This window comes from Xylocopa sonorina, chromosome 6, assembly GCF_050948175.1.
Source record: "Xylocopa sonorina isolate GNS202 chromosome 6, iyXylSono1_principal, whole genome shotgun sequence".
Classification (NCBI taxonomy): Eukaryota; Metazoa; Arthropoda; class Insecta; order Hymenoptera; family Apidae; genus Xylocopa; species Xylocopa sonorina.
This window is the reverse complement of record NC_135198.1, coordinates 3,527,461-3,543,808: the sequence shown is the minus strand read 5'-3', so window position 1 is coordinate 3,543,808 and position 16,348 is coordinate 3,527,461. Positions and strand designations below refer to the sequence as shown.

At 42.6% G+C, this 16,348-nt stretch overlaps 1 protein-coding gene across 1 annotated transcript in view; it reads left to right on the top strand.

Moving 5' to 3' along the window:
- The window catches only part of Rpl8 (ribosomal protein L8), a 309,715-nt gene that overhangs the window by 97,547 nt on the left and 195,820 nt on the right, over window positions 1–16,348 (top strand). The window lies entirely within an intron of this gene.

Sequence of the window (16,348 nt, the reverse complement as noted above, 5' to 3'; positions counted from 1 at the left end):
GGGGGGTTAAATCCTGATCTTCCGGTCGAACGCGTGGTACTGCTCGTTCGAGCTGGTTGCTTCGAGTCGAGGAACGGGCTGAATGTTCGGGTACCGTGTAAATAAGCGCACTAGATACGCGGCTCTACAGGAGAGAGGAAAGGAGGATGAATCAAAGAATCGCAAGGACGACGATGCTGAAGCACGTTCCACCTGTCACGATTACGTCGATTTATCCTATCACTGCCATGGGGTATGATCGCGATGTAGTAGGAAGGTTTTCCAAGTCCAATCGTGAGTCCAATTGTAGGCTTTCTTGTGACGATCTGTAGGGGTAGTTCTCGAGGTCGTTGTTAGAAGCCTCGTAGCCGAAACGACGCACAGTGGAATGTCATTTATTTGCATAGATCTTCGCTGAATCTGCTTACTGTTTATGATGTCTCGTATTCAGTTAATTGAGTTCTCCCTGAAATTTTGTTTCAATAAGTGGAATTCTACTGTAGACGCGCGTATAGTTGGCGAGGGTATGCAGCAGTTGGATGGTCACGGATTACCCAAAGGACCTCGGAACATTCTGCTATTACATCGTAACGCATACACCGAGGCTGTTTGACGAAAATCTCCGTGTTTAGCTCACTCGAAACTTCTCAACATCCGTCCGTAGCGTCTTCGAATGTCACTTGCGCAGGGAATGCCACAGGTATTCACCCCGGAAATTACGGAACGTACTGCAGCGTGGATCGTTTTAAGTTAGGCCAGACCTCGTAGCGCGTCCTGATCGCGAGCAGAGCTGACGGGATGGAAAGTGGAAGGATAGAAAGGTAGCTGAATCGAGGTGGCAAGGAATGAGTCGCGACGCGCTACGAGGATTAGGTTCGTCGATGACCGCCAGAGCAGTCACGGGGGGCGTTGTAAATAAGTCAGTAGTCAGACGGCCCTTCGCGACGCGCGGGTTTCCCACGGATACCGCGTCCTCGATCACAAAGTGTTGCGTACACTTGGTTATTTATATATGTTCGTATACTTCGAAATGGTATTCCTTCTTCCAACTTCGTTTTACCTCATCTCGTCTCGGACAGCACGGGTTCCGCGTGATCGAACGTCGACGCCTGATCCTTCGTTACGCCTTATTTATTACTCTTTGTTATATTTGTCTCTAACTACGCGCGATCCTACATCATTCGATCGATCTAACCCTAATTTATTTGTCGAAATTCTACGCGGAGTTATTCTACGTCTCTCTATCTCTCTCATCTTTCCATCCTTTTTATCCTTCGTCCCTTCTTGTGCCCTCCTCCCCTTACAACCCTTTGTTCGCTTAGCGTTTAAGGTTTTTCGAAACGAGACATTCCCCGTGTTAGGGGGGAATGCGTTACAGAGTACGTGTCTTAAGCACACTGCCCGCACGCGCACGAACACGCAATGTACGCATGTATGTACCACACGTAACGTATGATGCAGAGATACAATTGGGCATGATCGCGAGCGCGCACGCGGATGTACGCGCGCGCGCGTTACTCACGTTGTATACATTGTTACACTGGCGCGAGAAATGTATACACTAAGACAAGATTTGATCCTTTCATAATTATTTTAATTACATATTCATTTTTATTTATATAATCTCCTGTGTTCCGGTTCTTCTATCTCTTCGACACGCGACGTTTCATTTATTTCGATTACTGTTTAAGTATTCCTGCGAACTCTGTCGATGCAGGTAAGTAAAAAGAAGAAGTATTTAAGTAAGAAGGTAAGTAAGAAATATTTAATTTTTCAGGCAGAGGAACAAGACTTTTTGGGGGTTACATTTTCTTAAATAATTGTATCGTCAGTGAAGGAAAATTGATTACAATTATGGAGGACGACATCTGGTTCCCGATTTTAACCAGTCACGTAAGTATGGTCTGTATTTGTCCATCATAAATTTGCGTTGTCCGGCTGATCTTTTCACTTTTTTGAATTCCTCGATTATGTCTTGCATACTGTTGTCCATCTTGAACCGAGAAGATAGCAGTCTTTCGAATTTGCATCTAGTAGAGGAAGACATATTTCTATCAGTTCATATTAAAAAAATTATAGTTAATTTCTAGAATGTGTTAGCAAAGGAGTATGTCGAAAGACTTAATTGTCTATTCATTCGTTATATAATTATAAAACGATTACTTACTTTAGCACACCCTCTTTCAGGTTAGAGTCCACGTAATAAGACTTCATTTTCTTCTTCAAATTTAAAATCGTGCCCAGCTCTATTCTACAATGGAATCGATTATAATTTGAATGCTTCTGAATCGAATAAAATTGATCTTGAAATAAAATTCCGTCTAATTCTACGTCACTTTATAGTCTTCTTTTCGGCGAAGAACTGAAGATTAATGTTACTTCGATCGAGGATCCTCAGGCTGATATAACGGTTCACCCTCAAGCAGATCGTTTTGAAATGGTGGGTGTCTTGGGGGTAGTTCGGATGAGTATCGTGTCTGAAATGTGATCAATTTTGCATTTCCTTTCATTTTCAATTTCTAACCATTGAATTTTCATCTTTTTCCTGTACACATTGTTTAAGTGTTTACTACTTAAACAACCGGTTGATAACGACACTCTCTAGACATTTCGACCGCTCTAAATTCTCCGTACAATTAAGCACGTACTTATTTAGGTTGATTGCTCTACACGCGATGCTCATTAACCCATTTCCTGTTCACCGTACCAAGACAAGTTTGAGGATAGCATTAATTGAAAAACTCGATTATGAATGTTTCGCGTACCGCGAGCAGACCCGTTGTAATTAGTAAACCCTCGCTGAAACACAATTACTCTACTTTTTCCATCGACGTACCCGGATTCGACCTCTTCTTCTTCTTCTTCTTCTTTATACTCCCGGATAACAGGTTTCTGCTGCTCGATCTTCTTCTCCTTATGTCGCGAACTAGCCGGCGACGTCAGCGCCTTGGGACTTCCGGAACTGCGCGCATTCGACGCACGTAACGTTGAACAATGACGACGAACACGAGCGTCGATCGGATCGATTGATTGTAACTTTTTGGATTCCCTCGGATACTTTACCTTTTCGATATCGTCCTCGTCGACGGGTACAGTAGCTTTTCCAGATGCGCTGCTGGTTTTTCCTGAACAGCCGGAATTAATTTAGAATTAGCGAGTAATTGAAGGAAATGAACGATAATTTTGTAAACGAAATATCTGAATTAGCGAATTTTCTTTCGTTTAATGATTTCTCTACATTTTTTTCTATACGCGAGAGAAATCTATTTAATTATATAAAAAAGATGTTTCATTTTATTTTCTCCTCGACTCATTTTGTATTTCCTCTGAAATTTTTATATTTGCTGAAGATATATGGATCTTATTATGGATATTATAGAAGATCACTTATTCTGGCTAATTTCTAGTAGAATCGAGAAAGATTTTAGCCACCTACCACGAGCACGATCTTGGTCGCCGATTTCTTCTCGCGATCGTCCCACTTCCACACAAACGGTATCCCCGTAGGATTATCCCTCGAAATTCCACCGATCTGATTGTAAGACAGTCTGCAGAAACAATTGGAAACTTGAACGGTAGGTGTCTGGGGAGCGACAGTAATTAAAAATTCCAGCGAGATTCTTTTCGAACACGAACCTCGTCGCGCCGTCCTCGTCGAAGACAGCACCGTTGCCTATGGTGTCGAATACCGCGACGATCTGCGATCCCCTTTCCACCCCCATGCAATCCTTGCCTCCTGGGCTGAATACAGTATACATATCGTCTTGAAATATCGATTTCAATCATTTTTATGTAATTTCAGCCAGATTGTCTTTGTTACGTTAGAAAAAACAGGGTTGCTGAACAATATTTACATTAATTATATCAATTGGACGCGCAGAATCTATTCTTCAAGCATTTCATACAATAATTTATAATTCTAGAAGTATAATTAGGAATTGATAATAATTTGATTAATCTAATTGTCGTTAAATTTCATTATTTCAGCAACCTTCATTTAATTGATCATCTTGTTGAAGGTAGAAATTGTTGGATTTGTTTAAAACATTTGACTTCGAGTTTATTATCGACATTGGTAATTAAAGAGCTATCTTTACGTGGATTTAAAATTTTCAAAGTATAATATGTATTGTTCTGTTGGTACGATTTTGATGGGAATTTGGTGGAACACGCTGCGAGCGAATACGCTTGCAGTTAATAACATTCAAACATCTATCATTAAAGCCAATTATAAATTTTCAGCGAAATGAAGCGCTGTATACGCAAATTCGATTCAAATCGCGTAGCAATAATCTTCTTTGCAATATTCGTGATTACTTGATAATTAGCAAATTGTATTTGTGCAGTTACATCCTTCAACGAGATCATCGATTCGAGTCGAGGCACGTTAATGTTTCATTTTAATAATTACATTTCCGATTTTGCGGTCTCCGCAGTTTAATAGCGGCCACCCCGTTCGGATAAAACACTACCGCTGATCCATCATTGTGGAAATTTACGAGAACAGTGGATCCATCGTTGTAATACATTCTCCCGTTATGTTTGTGCTTTTCGAACCTGCAAAAAGTGGGAGACGCTATACGCTTTAAACTTTGCGAATTTCGCCAAGAGTCTTATGTGTTTCAAGTTTGAAAAATCATAGGAAGAGCTGGTAATTATTTTTTCAAGCATTTTACACATAGATTATAAATTAGAATTTTGATCCTTTATTTTAAAGCATTTGGAGTCTTTTCTCTAATTCCATCGTCCTTTCGAAATATTGCTCGTCGGTTGCTCGAAGTATCGAGATATCGAGGAACGTTTATTTCGCTACCAGGGTAACCCCCGCGTTATCGTCACATCGTCAATTCGTCGATGCATAAAATTTAACGAGCTATTTCGCGTGATCGAATTCCACGCACGACGAGTTCGCCTAATCAAACTCAACAGCGCGGCCAAAAGACGTAGGTATCTGAGCGTGTCACGAATTTCCTATCATTATTTTATAGTAGATTTACTATATCCTTGCTAGTTTCAAATAAATTTATCCGACATAAATTTAAATTAATTTCAATATCCGATGAACAAAATGGAGTTTTGAGATCTGACCAGCTAAATCTTTTGCTCACTCGAAATCGAATGAAAATTTCTTAATCTTAGAAAATATAGTTATTAAGGTCATTGATACGTTGACTGCCAACTTACGAGTTACCTCGTAATTCCTTTATTTGTCATATTCACGCACCTACAATTAAATTCGTAGCATGTCAATGTAAATATAAGTGGATGCTTCTGAGAAGAGAACAAGAAATCAATTGGCATAAACCAACTGAGATGACATAATTCGTATAATTTTTTTTTGAGGGAACACATTCTCTGTGCTTTTTCTTGAAAGATTACCGTGGCAGTCAACGCGTCAATTGAACATTTCTTTTCGCGTCATGAGAATGGAAATTCGCGTGGTCGTACGCAGAGTAGCGATTACTGCTCGCATACCAATCGAGATGGGGTTTAGCCGGCATCGTTTGATACTCGACGATTTTCCTCGTGGTCCTGGCAACGGGCAGAACGGTCCAGCCGAGGTTCACGAAGTGCCCGTCTGATAATTGGTACTCGATCGAGTTCGGATCGCCTGCAACGTAGGAATTTCACGGAGCCGCCGAACCGGCCGCGCGGTTGCACAGGTAAACTGCATTACAATTTCGATGCGATACGATAATGATCACCGAACGCACTCGAGCGCCAAGTGTTCCCGATTAATGACGATTCGGTATCGGGCCTCGATCCGTTTGCGTTCGAGTCAGGGGGGCCGCCATTATGGCGTCTAGTTTAGGTATCGTTGCCTCTCGGATAAAGAGACCACGATGCTCGCGAATGAGATGAGAAAATTATTTCTACGGACGATTGTTTTCGATACCAAAGTGGAATATCGTTTATTCGATTATTCTTCTTTCGTGATTTGGTAAAAAGAACATTTGAACGAATGTTTTGATTTCTGAATTGGGGTCTGGTAGGGAAAAATATTAATAAAATCAAGAAAAAGTATTAATTTTTAGTGACATTCAGGTGTGTCAAGTATAATCCTTTCGTCATTATCGATTTTCCAACGCGACCCGAAAACGATCGCTCATAGATCTCGTATTGAATTTTTGATCAGCTGGGAGTAATTTGCCTTACCGGATACGAGGTCGTAAAGTTTCGAAACTGCTGTCTTTCCTTCACGATAACGAGATCCATTTGTCTTACTGTAATCGTCGTCTGTTCTACTCGAACCAGGCCGTCTGCGTCCCTTCTTACCCAGTCCGCTCGGGTCCTCTGAATCGAGCGTTGATTTATCTGCCGCGCTGCTTGTACCAGGCTTAACTTCACATGCAAAGGAAAATTTAAGTCCCCCGTTATGCTTATTACCCTATGCAGCGTGCGTGGGAACTTCTTGCACTCGAAAAGATGAGACGTTCTGTCGCTACGCTTCGAACCTCCTCCCTGACTTACTTTCGCTACGTGCAACCTCTACTTTCCTAACGCAAGTATATTCCTCTGATCGCGAGTTGATCTAGTTATTTAAGAAACGCGACGAAAGAAGAATTCTTTGCAATATTCAATAGCTACAGTAATCGTAAAAGAAATTTTAACAAAAAACCGAAAACTTAAATTATATCTTGTTTGTAATTTTTAGTCTGACATCGTTTCAATCCAACTGTTCTTATCAACAATACCCACCACCCTTACGTCTCCTCCTCAAGTCAGAATCAGCTTCGTCCCCCTCCGCCATCCGCTTTCCATCACGAATCCTCCGAACTCCACGTTCTTCATCACGAACGCCATAAGACACCCCTTTCCCATCGCTGTCAACCGCATCGGACTTCTTCCTCCACTTTCGAACTCCGCGAACCCCGTTACCGACGCGCGCGTCCCCCATTCCGTCCACCACGACGTCCTCCTCGTTCCTTGGCTTCTTCCCGCGTCGTCGACCGCTTGTTTTCTCACCGTAATCCGCGTCGTCCTCCGTCACAACACGTTCCACCATCCTCTCGTTCGTCTTCGGCCACCTCCTGCGAACCCCTCGCCCGCTCTCTCCCCTCGTGCTCCGCGATTTTTCCGTCGATTTCACCGGCGACGACGCGCCCTCCCTCCACCCTACCAATCGATCCGACTCCGCTCCCGATTTCGCCTCGTCCCTTTTAATTTTCCTCATTTTCCCGACAGCTGTTCGTTTCTCGCTCGCGTCACGTAAACCGCGCGATCCACGGATTTCCTCGAGCTCGCTCTTATACGGAGCATCGTCACGTCCGGCTCGTACGTCTGTCCCGATGGGACGTTGGACGGTCCTGACGATATCGCGGCTCTCTATTTCGCCCACCATTCTTCCATCGAACCTCCCCGTTAAATCCACGCCCTCGACGCTGTCAAATTTATCCGGTCCTCGACTCGAACCCTGGTGTCTTTCCGCCTCTGCCTTCGTGGCTGGTGCTTCCTCTTTCGAACGACGCGTGACACTTGTCCGACGAGGCGATCGATCGTGGATTAACTGATTCTTTTCTTCGTTTTTGCATCGGCATCTCCCATCGCCGGACTCGTAATCGGTTACGCGGATCGTTCGAGTCGCGTCGGTTGATCGGGCGACTTTCAAGGGGCTGGATTTTAATACCCTGTCGCTTGAATCTTCTTCATGGCCGTCCTGTAGGCAGTGATCAAGAATCTTGGTTTATTTGTTTGTTCGAGAGTTTAAATTGAATGAGTAGTTGAAACTGACTGGTATCGATTGTCGTAGAGTCCATTCTGTTCGAATGTTATTGAATTTTTCGGCCATGTTGCAGCAGAACATCCCCTGCGATAATCGAATTTTAATCATTTCTTTGGTGATGTGTTCTATCTTTGAAGTTCGTTTTATTGAATTGTTTGAGATGTTTAAGATTGAAAAAGATTCACCTTTTTCTCTCTTAAGAAGATTGCAGCTGTTGAAAGTTAAATGAAGTTTTTAAAAAGTCCGGAAAAATTGCGGAAATTGTAATATTTTATGTTATGCAAGCTTAACGGAGATAATAAAAAATTAAAATGTTCCAATTTGTTAACGTCAGATTTGCAAATATTTAATATTTTCTGCATTTCCAACGGACCAATATTCATCGTATAAAATAACAAAATATTTTAAAGCTCGTCCAATATTATATCGCAAATTTGCCACGGTAATACGTAACAACGAAATATTGACGTAAAACGGGGACAATGCGGGGAGTATGTTTGATCAATATTTTAATTTGTTTTGAATATTGCAGCAACGTTTGCGTCAACTGATGTAATTAATTAATTACTCGCCAGTGTAAATAGAAATATTTGAATGATTTATCCTGTCCAAATACTCGAATAATATATTCCGTTTACCCACTGTCGAGTGGTTTCGCTGATAACGTGGCCGCAAAACTTGCAAGTCCTCAGAAAGGGTTGGGCGCCGGATCTCTTCTCGCTCCAATCGCGAATGAAGTTGTTCACCAGATTTAACGCCAGCCTCGTCTGCGTATTACCGCGCGGTCCTGCAACCGCGTCATAAAAATCTCATAAAACCGAGGAACTCGCATAATTAATACCAAGTTCGTTAGTGCACCCCATAATCCTCTAAATGGTGTTTCCAGAAATTCTTCCCCAGAAAAGATGCACTTCCTCTTTTACGATTCGATATTAAAATTCAGCACCCGGCATTTGTCAAAATTCAATTTATCGGCAAAATCATCCCGAGGTTACTACCTGCTGAATTTTCATCGCAGCAGATGATCTTTCTCATTATCTCTTTTAAGAGCAGGGACAGCGTATGCAGTTTCTCAGACGTCGCACAGGGTTCTAATATTTCTATGGTGAACAGGACGTCTTTTATTTCGCGCATAATATTCTCAATGCCACAGGATTTTGTTAGCTTCGTTAATATTATGTCCGCCTAGGCATAATAAAAAAAGGTAACGTGGGAAATAAAAGAAGAATAAGCTGAGAAATTTTTAGTTTTACGCCAATATATAGATATTGATTATTGTAAATTACTACTTTTAGATGATTTTATTATAAAAGTCTATATTATACAAATTGGGGAGATTATGTCAGATATTAAAAATCAATTTTAACTTGTCTATTTTCTTTCTCGAGAAATTATTCAATTGATTATCAATGAAGTGAAAGCCTCACTTTACGAGAAATAGCTTCCGGTAGATCCTCCAGGCGTCGACACAGGAAGCAAGGGAACATGTCGTAAAAGAGACCAGGTCGAGGAGACTCTTTTCTCAGTGCGTTTCCACACATCATCGATGTCATTGCCACAGGTACTATCTCTAAAGCTCCATGTAAAGGAACCAGATCGTAATTTGTGTCGTAACATTTGCCTGCATGGAATCTGGTTTTTTCCAAAAGTAAAAATCATTTCACAAACTGATAACTATTTTTATTATTGATACGCATCAGAGTATACTTTTCATGACTCTAATGGAATACTAATTTATATCAATATGTTGCAAATTGAATACGATATATTTTTTTAAAATTTTTATTTGACGATAGTAATTAGATAGCTAACAGTATTTTGATAAATTTACGTGGAATTTTATTAACCAGAGGATTAAGAAAAGTCATCGGACAAACCTGAAGAAATCCATAAAATTTGTTAACAAACGATGGGCTTCTAAGAAAACCTCCAACGCTGGTGTCAACCATTCCGAATCCTCGGTTAATCGAGTCTTACGATAATGGCAGACCATTTTGCACGCCATTCCTAAAGAAAGCACGCTTTATCGCTTCACTGTGACGTCGCAGAAAATTGTTTAATTAACCTTATTCCTCACCAATAAGGAATACGAGTTTATTCGTCGATTAAATCTGCATTAGAGAAATGTTAGGTATATATCTTTAGTAATCTCGATAGTTACATATCGCTTGGTGAACGGTTTTGGAGAACGAATTCATTTATCTCCGTTGGTAGCAACATCGATCGTCGCGGTAAATCATCAGTCCCGTTGACACTTTTCATCGCGTGGTTGACGCGTAACAACTGACATTCGTCATATCGTGCAAATACACGTAGCAGGTAAATGCATCAATGTTTCACGCTGTTTCGTATGGGTGTTCGCGACGCGCTGCCGCCAAGCACGTTGCTTTTATTCGCGTGTACGCGACGAGTTTGATATAAACGGTGTACAGATTGTTAAAAAAGCCGCGTCCAAGCTTATCGAATCGCACAGTGTACGTGTATAGATACGAGCGACGATTCTGACGGCTATATGAAAATATGATATGTTAATGTACCTTTTGCATTCACTTCGACTACGAATTTTCGGTGAGAATTGGAAGAATAACGAGGAAGTGATTTTATTGCAAAACTTTCAAATACGGTCGATACGTATATATACATTATTGCACGAATTGTACAGATTCATATTTAATGAAAGTTTCATTTGGATGCAGGTTCTATGATACGTCACGTGGAACGCGTCCAACCTCGAATCCTGCAATATATCCAAAACAGAGCGATACACTTGGGAAACGCAGAAAGGGTTGCTTTTAGCGAGCTCTCATTTCGTGTATTTAACAAACCATGTCTCCTTTATGAAACATTCTTGTTCGAATTCTTGCTGTTCCATTCAATATTTCAAACTAATCAAGACTATCCATATATTTGCATACAAGTGTATATGCCCTGCGATTGATTGTAAATTCGACAGAAACCATTTTAGATCAAATAACTTCCACTTAAACCACGTTACAAGTATCTCATAGCAAGCCTATCGTATCCACAAAATTCACTTCAGTCTCTAAAAAACTTGTCCCATTCCCACCCCTTTCATTTCTTCCGCCATTACTTCATATTCCACACGCTTCTCTTTACTCCGTCCGCCGTTGATCCTAGCCAACCAGGATTGGTCATGGAAGAAAGTTAGCCGCGATTTACGACGGTCTTCCAGAAACGCGCCGCTTGGCCCTCGCGCAGCCTCCGCGTGTACGTGCGCCGCGTATTTAATACGACATCGTCACACGAAATATTAATACCGTCCGTGGGAGAGTGCACCGGCAAGCGAGACGCGGTATGCGTCGCGCGAGAGCACCCTTTCCATCCAGGGTGCAATAATCGCGGGAGGTAACGAGAAGCGGAACCCATCGCGTCTAGGGGATGGAACAATTTCCTGCGAGGAGGTGGTGGAATTTAAATATTCCACACTCGGTCGGTTTTCAAGTCGAATGGCGCGCGTCCCTGGCGAGGGGATGGAATGTCGTAATCGAGAATCTGAAACTACCCTCGGAACGCTGCTCGGACGTTCGTTTTTTCCGTGCAGTCCGCTAGCGGATACAAAATGGCGTGGCAAGGTTTAGCGAACGCGATTGGAAGTTCTCGAGCTAGAGAACTCGGCAGAAGTCGGAAAAGTCTCCCAGTTAGACGAGGGATCAGTTACGCCGTCTAGATTAGACTTGTAAAATTGATGGTTCCAGGGCTGACGCCTCGTGGATATGAAACAGTGCGTCTTATATTACGTTGGACTTTATCGTCTTAAGAGTGTTGCTTTTATCCGAGCATATCGTCCGTGAGAATGTTTACCGTTTCTAGCGGTGAGCCGTTTTACGAGATCCATAAAGTAGATGCCTCTCGTGGACGGTGTATAGATATATACGTATGTTGGCTGGCTTTTTTAATATCATCGCTCTTCGGTTTTTCCTCGTCCCCTTCTTCACACGAAGGGTTTAGAGCAACGTAAGTTCGAAAATGAGGGACTTGAGGGATTGCTTGATATTAGTCCATGTCAGACACTTGGAGAATTATCCGCTATGAATAGTTTTCTACATAAAGAAGGATTAAAACTTATTCCCATACCCAATAAGTTTCTCGTAAACGCTTAAAGGGGAATGAAGCGAGCTTAGAAGTAAGAGTGTTGATTCATAAAAAACATTTCCACGCATCAAACGTAATTCAAAGGTACTCGTTAGTTTCCATTAAAAGACACCCTTCGCTGATCGAATACGGCGTTTCAAAGGCGAGCTGGTCCATCCACGAGCGAGGAGTCCGAAGGACACGGTTCCTCGACGCGTTCGTCCGTGCCTCTGAATTTCCACGTGCCCCCGCAACGGCGAAACGTGATCGTAATTAGCGAAATTTTCTCGCGAGCAACGCACGCTTAAATCGCTAGGGCTGATCAAAAGAAAAGCAGGGTGGCAGCAGGGTGGGCGAGTGAGCCGGGGTGTAATTACGGATAAATTCATATTTAAAAAGCGCGTCTAGGGACAGCCGTAAATTGTCGGTTTATTGCTGGCGGGGCCCTTTGAGGACGATCCGCCTTGGATCGTTCGCCAATTAGCGCGAACGGACCCGAGGAATTGCGTTTCTGGAAGTTGACACGTAGAGGGTGGCCGTCGTCGTCGACACCCGTAGGGTGTTCACCCAGTCGTCCTCGAGGACGGACGAAATTCCGCGTGAATCCCTTTGAGCCTGGCTATCCGCCCTGATTGCAGGTATCCGTGTTTCTGGGTGTGTTTAATCGATTCGCGAAACAGAGACGTCTACGAACATCGCCTCTCGATTAAAGGTAAACAACCCCTGGAATGCGTCTCGATGGTATCGAAAGATGGGCAACTGTGAGACGCGGAGTCTTTCGTGGAGGATATCATCTCTTAATTTCAGATATACGAATATCGTATATAGTTCATTCAGAACGAAGCTCTATCTTCATCTTAGTTCCAGTTTCATTAAATTAACATAATACTACCCTACGTTTTCTGGCTCGATTTGAGTTTAATTATTTACGCCAGAATTATTGATGGTTACCTGTTTTAGTAACGGAAACACCTAATGTTCCTAAATTAATATTTCATTACTATTTCTTCTACGTTTCGCTGTTAATGTTACAAAAAACAGTGACTTCGATATATCCTTACCAAGAAATACTGACAAGTGTGACCATGTCCCTATTTCGTTTCTAGACAACACACCACATCTTCCAAAATTTTCACGACACGCATTGAATATAAAAAAAAAAAAGCGATAGAAGCTCACAGTCCAGGAGAAATCTGTACGCATAAAGTTTTCTATCACTCGCGAGTTTCTAGATCCAACAACACTGGCCACCTCGATGGTCCAAAGGAAATCGATTCCCAGCTAGCAGGGGATTACCGTAATTACTTTGCGGACGGAAATCCGAGAGCCGTCGAGCGATTCGATTCGCGTCTTCGATTAACAGAGCGCGAGCAACCGGCTGGCATTCCGTGCATCTATCGCCTGGCCCCGGGCGGTTCTCAATAAAGATAAACGTAAAACCTAACTGCCTCTCGATCCTCGTTCCGTCCGCGCCCTTTTCACTGCCGCGTTCTGCGGCAAACGGTATTCGCCAGTCGTGTCGGTCCCGGCGTCGAAACCGGCGCGAGACGGGAGCACTTACGCGAGATGAGCTTGCGGCTGAAAAGCTTCGTGGAAAATTGCAAAGATCCTGACGCGTCGAGCTACGCTTCCGGAATAATACACCTGCCAGCCAGTGCCTTCTTTTATCGCTCCGCGTCAAATTAGATTCGAATCGCGTAACCATTTTTTTTTTTTTTTTTTTTTGGAAACGCGCACTGGCGAACAGCTTAAAGATGTCCAGAAAATACGTTTGTACGTGTGTACATTGATACTTTTACTTGCGATATGGAATATTGGTAGGTCAGACATTTTCTTCTAAAATCTTCCAAAGTAGAAAGAGAAAATTTGTCGATCAGACAAGAGCGAGTTTTTCCTCCTCTTCGTCTTAGTTTATTTACAAGATACGTTTGAAATTTAATTTCTGAGCATTATAATTCCGTTGCCCCTCGATTTACTTCTTGAAATTCTTAGCGCAACGGTGTCCTCCAACGCGGAAACGAGGGTCGTGTGCAGCGCGACAGGGGAGAGAGTTCGTCCGGTTGAGATTAAACGTGGCTGTATTTCGCCGCGGACCGCTAGTATTCTTATTCAGCCGGGTGCCTGGAGAATAGTTTTAATAAACTTACACGGTGCCTTCGAGTTTTTCCGCTCGCCCCGGATGAAACTCGTCGCTGGGGCTGCCCTCGGGGGATAGTTGCCAAGATTCTGTTTCCGCGTTTCCTTTTTTCCTCCCAGGCAAGATGTTTGTCGTTTAACGCGAGGTTCTCTGCCTGGAAAAATTCAACGTTCCTGCTGAAAATTCGCAGGGACGAGAGCGATTGTCTCGTGGACGAGTTGAAAGTTGTTATTGCGTTAAATACGTTGGTGCGTTCGGTTCGCGGTGAAACGAGGAGGAGCGAAGACCGTGGAGTATTCGAATTAGTTTCTGTTAGGAATAGATTGGACAGGGAAACGGAGAAAAATACGGGAGAAATGCGAAGGCTATAAAACACTGAAGTGACCTCGGTCAAAGTAACTTTAGTGACTTCAATATTTCGTATAACAGCATTTAAACGAAGGGTGAAGAAGCAGGGGAATATAAAAACTGCAAATTGTTAAATTTTTATGTTTCTTTACATTCTAAAAGGCTGTCTCGTTTTCTACAAAAATCGTATTCAGTTCACCCTCACATATTTCAACTTTTATAATTACTCTATATTTTGTATGAAACCGAATAAATGAGACGCGTCGTTGTTAAGCTCGCATTCAGAATAAGTAACAAATTTCAACATTCGAAACCAGTTGCAATTTCAATAATGAACGCAATTTTTCTAATTAATTTTCACGCGAGTTGAAAATAAAAAATGTCGCGCGTGCACAACACGGAGAACGAAAAAGTTAATTATACGTCGCAATTAGAAGTTCCCGCCACGGTATAATACGGCAAATACAGTCGAACCACGGCGAACACGTTCCATTTCTGGTAAGAAACTCGCCCCTCGTCCACCATCGGTCTAATATAGCCCATAAAGCACATTCCAAACAGCTATTGTAAATTCGACGGTAACTTTCCGCACGCAACCGTTTCCTACAGCCCAATAACTCCATTATGATCGACGATTTAAGTCCTGGAACGGTCTCGTTGCCTATCGGTCGACGGGTGGCCCCATCGAGCCGAAGGGAAACTTCTAACCGATTGGCAGGGTAACGAGTCGAGCGTACACCTTTTATCGATGCCAGAAAAAGAAGGGACGTCGCCTCTCGAGCGAATAAATTCCCCGTAATTTTCACGCGAAAACCCGACTGCCACCCCTCGCCTAATATCCCCTTCTTCACGATTGCGCAGAACGCGACGGCTATGTACACGATTTTTCATTAAGATGGTTCTGCACATACATCGTGACTACAAAAAGTATTAATATATTTCTACTTATTTTCATATTCAGATCAGTGATTGATTATTCAAGTTCAACTATTATATTTTCAATTCTGCAGCATTTTTTGTGAAAATTATTAGGGGATAAGTTTCATTGCAAAATATTTTGTTTCACAAATTATTGCTTGTACGACAGGCAGTAGAGACTCCACTATAAACCCAAATCATCCGTGATGTTAGTAAGAATATAATTACATCTCTAAATTCCTATCTATATAGCCGATTTACAGTCCAGGTTGAATTCTACGAGAAGGAAGAACAAAAACGACCAGGCATTGAAACTTTATTATTCCCTCGCAGAATCTCTCGCGACGTTTTCGTGGGTCGTCGAAGAACAGAGGCGGTGAGACGTGTTCCCGCGTCAAGAATCGTTCGAGCCGAACCACGGATAGCTTTGCCGGCGCCCCATCGCGGATCGACGAGCTAATATTCTGTTCTTGATGAGTTAGCCCAGACAGTTTTGAATATTAGATTAAACGCCGGTCGATCCCCTGTCATTAACAGGATGCTCTAATCAAAGTCGATCCGAAGTTCGAAACCGTTCAGCGGGCGGTGCGTCTTATTAAACCGGAGACAACCCCCGGGCTGCCCCTTTAAGGCGCCACCCTCGTTCGCAGCGCGGCCGCTATCAGCTACACTTTCGATCCGCCATCCGGTTATTCGCGTCGCCGGCTGCCTGCGCCACGTTTCACCCCGAATTAAGGGATCATCGTCATCGTGTGTGCTAAGTAGTTCATAGAACAGGTTTAAGTGAATCATCCTGCGCCTCGTTACCGTGAAGGAAACCCGCTCTTCTTTGGCATTACGGGTTTAATCCTGCGCGAATGGTTTCGGCTTCGCTCGTGTTAACGTTCTACTTGTAACGTTGCACATAGTCTTCTGTTTTCTTTTTTCTTCCACTTTCAGCACACTTGCGTTAATATTTCTTTATCTTTAGCGAGTAGCTAAATTTATTTCTGACTAGTATTTCTGATTTTTAGTGGCTAATTAAACTTTTCTTTAGCTGAGAATTAATACTTTATATCGAATCGCATCGAGATACATTAGATTTTGTAATAAGTTCGATACGTGAATGTGATTCCTGCAAGAAACATCGGGTGAGAAAATGGAATTTTTAT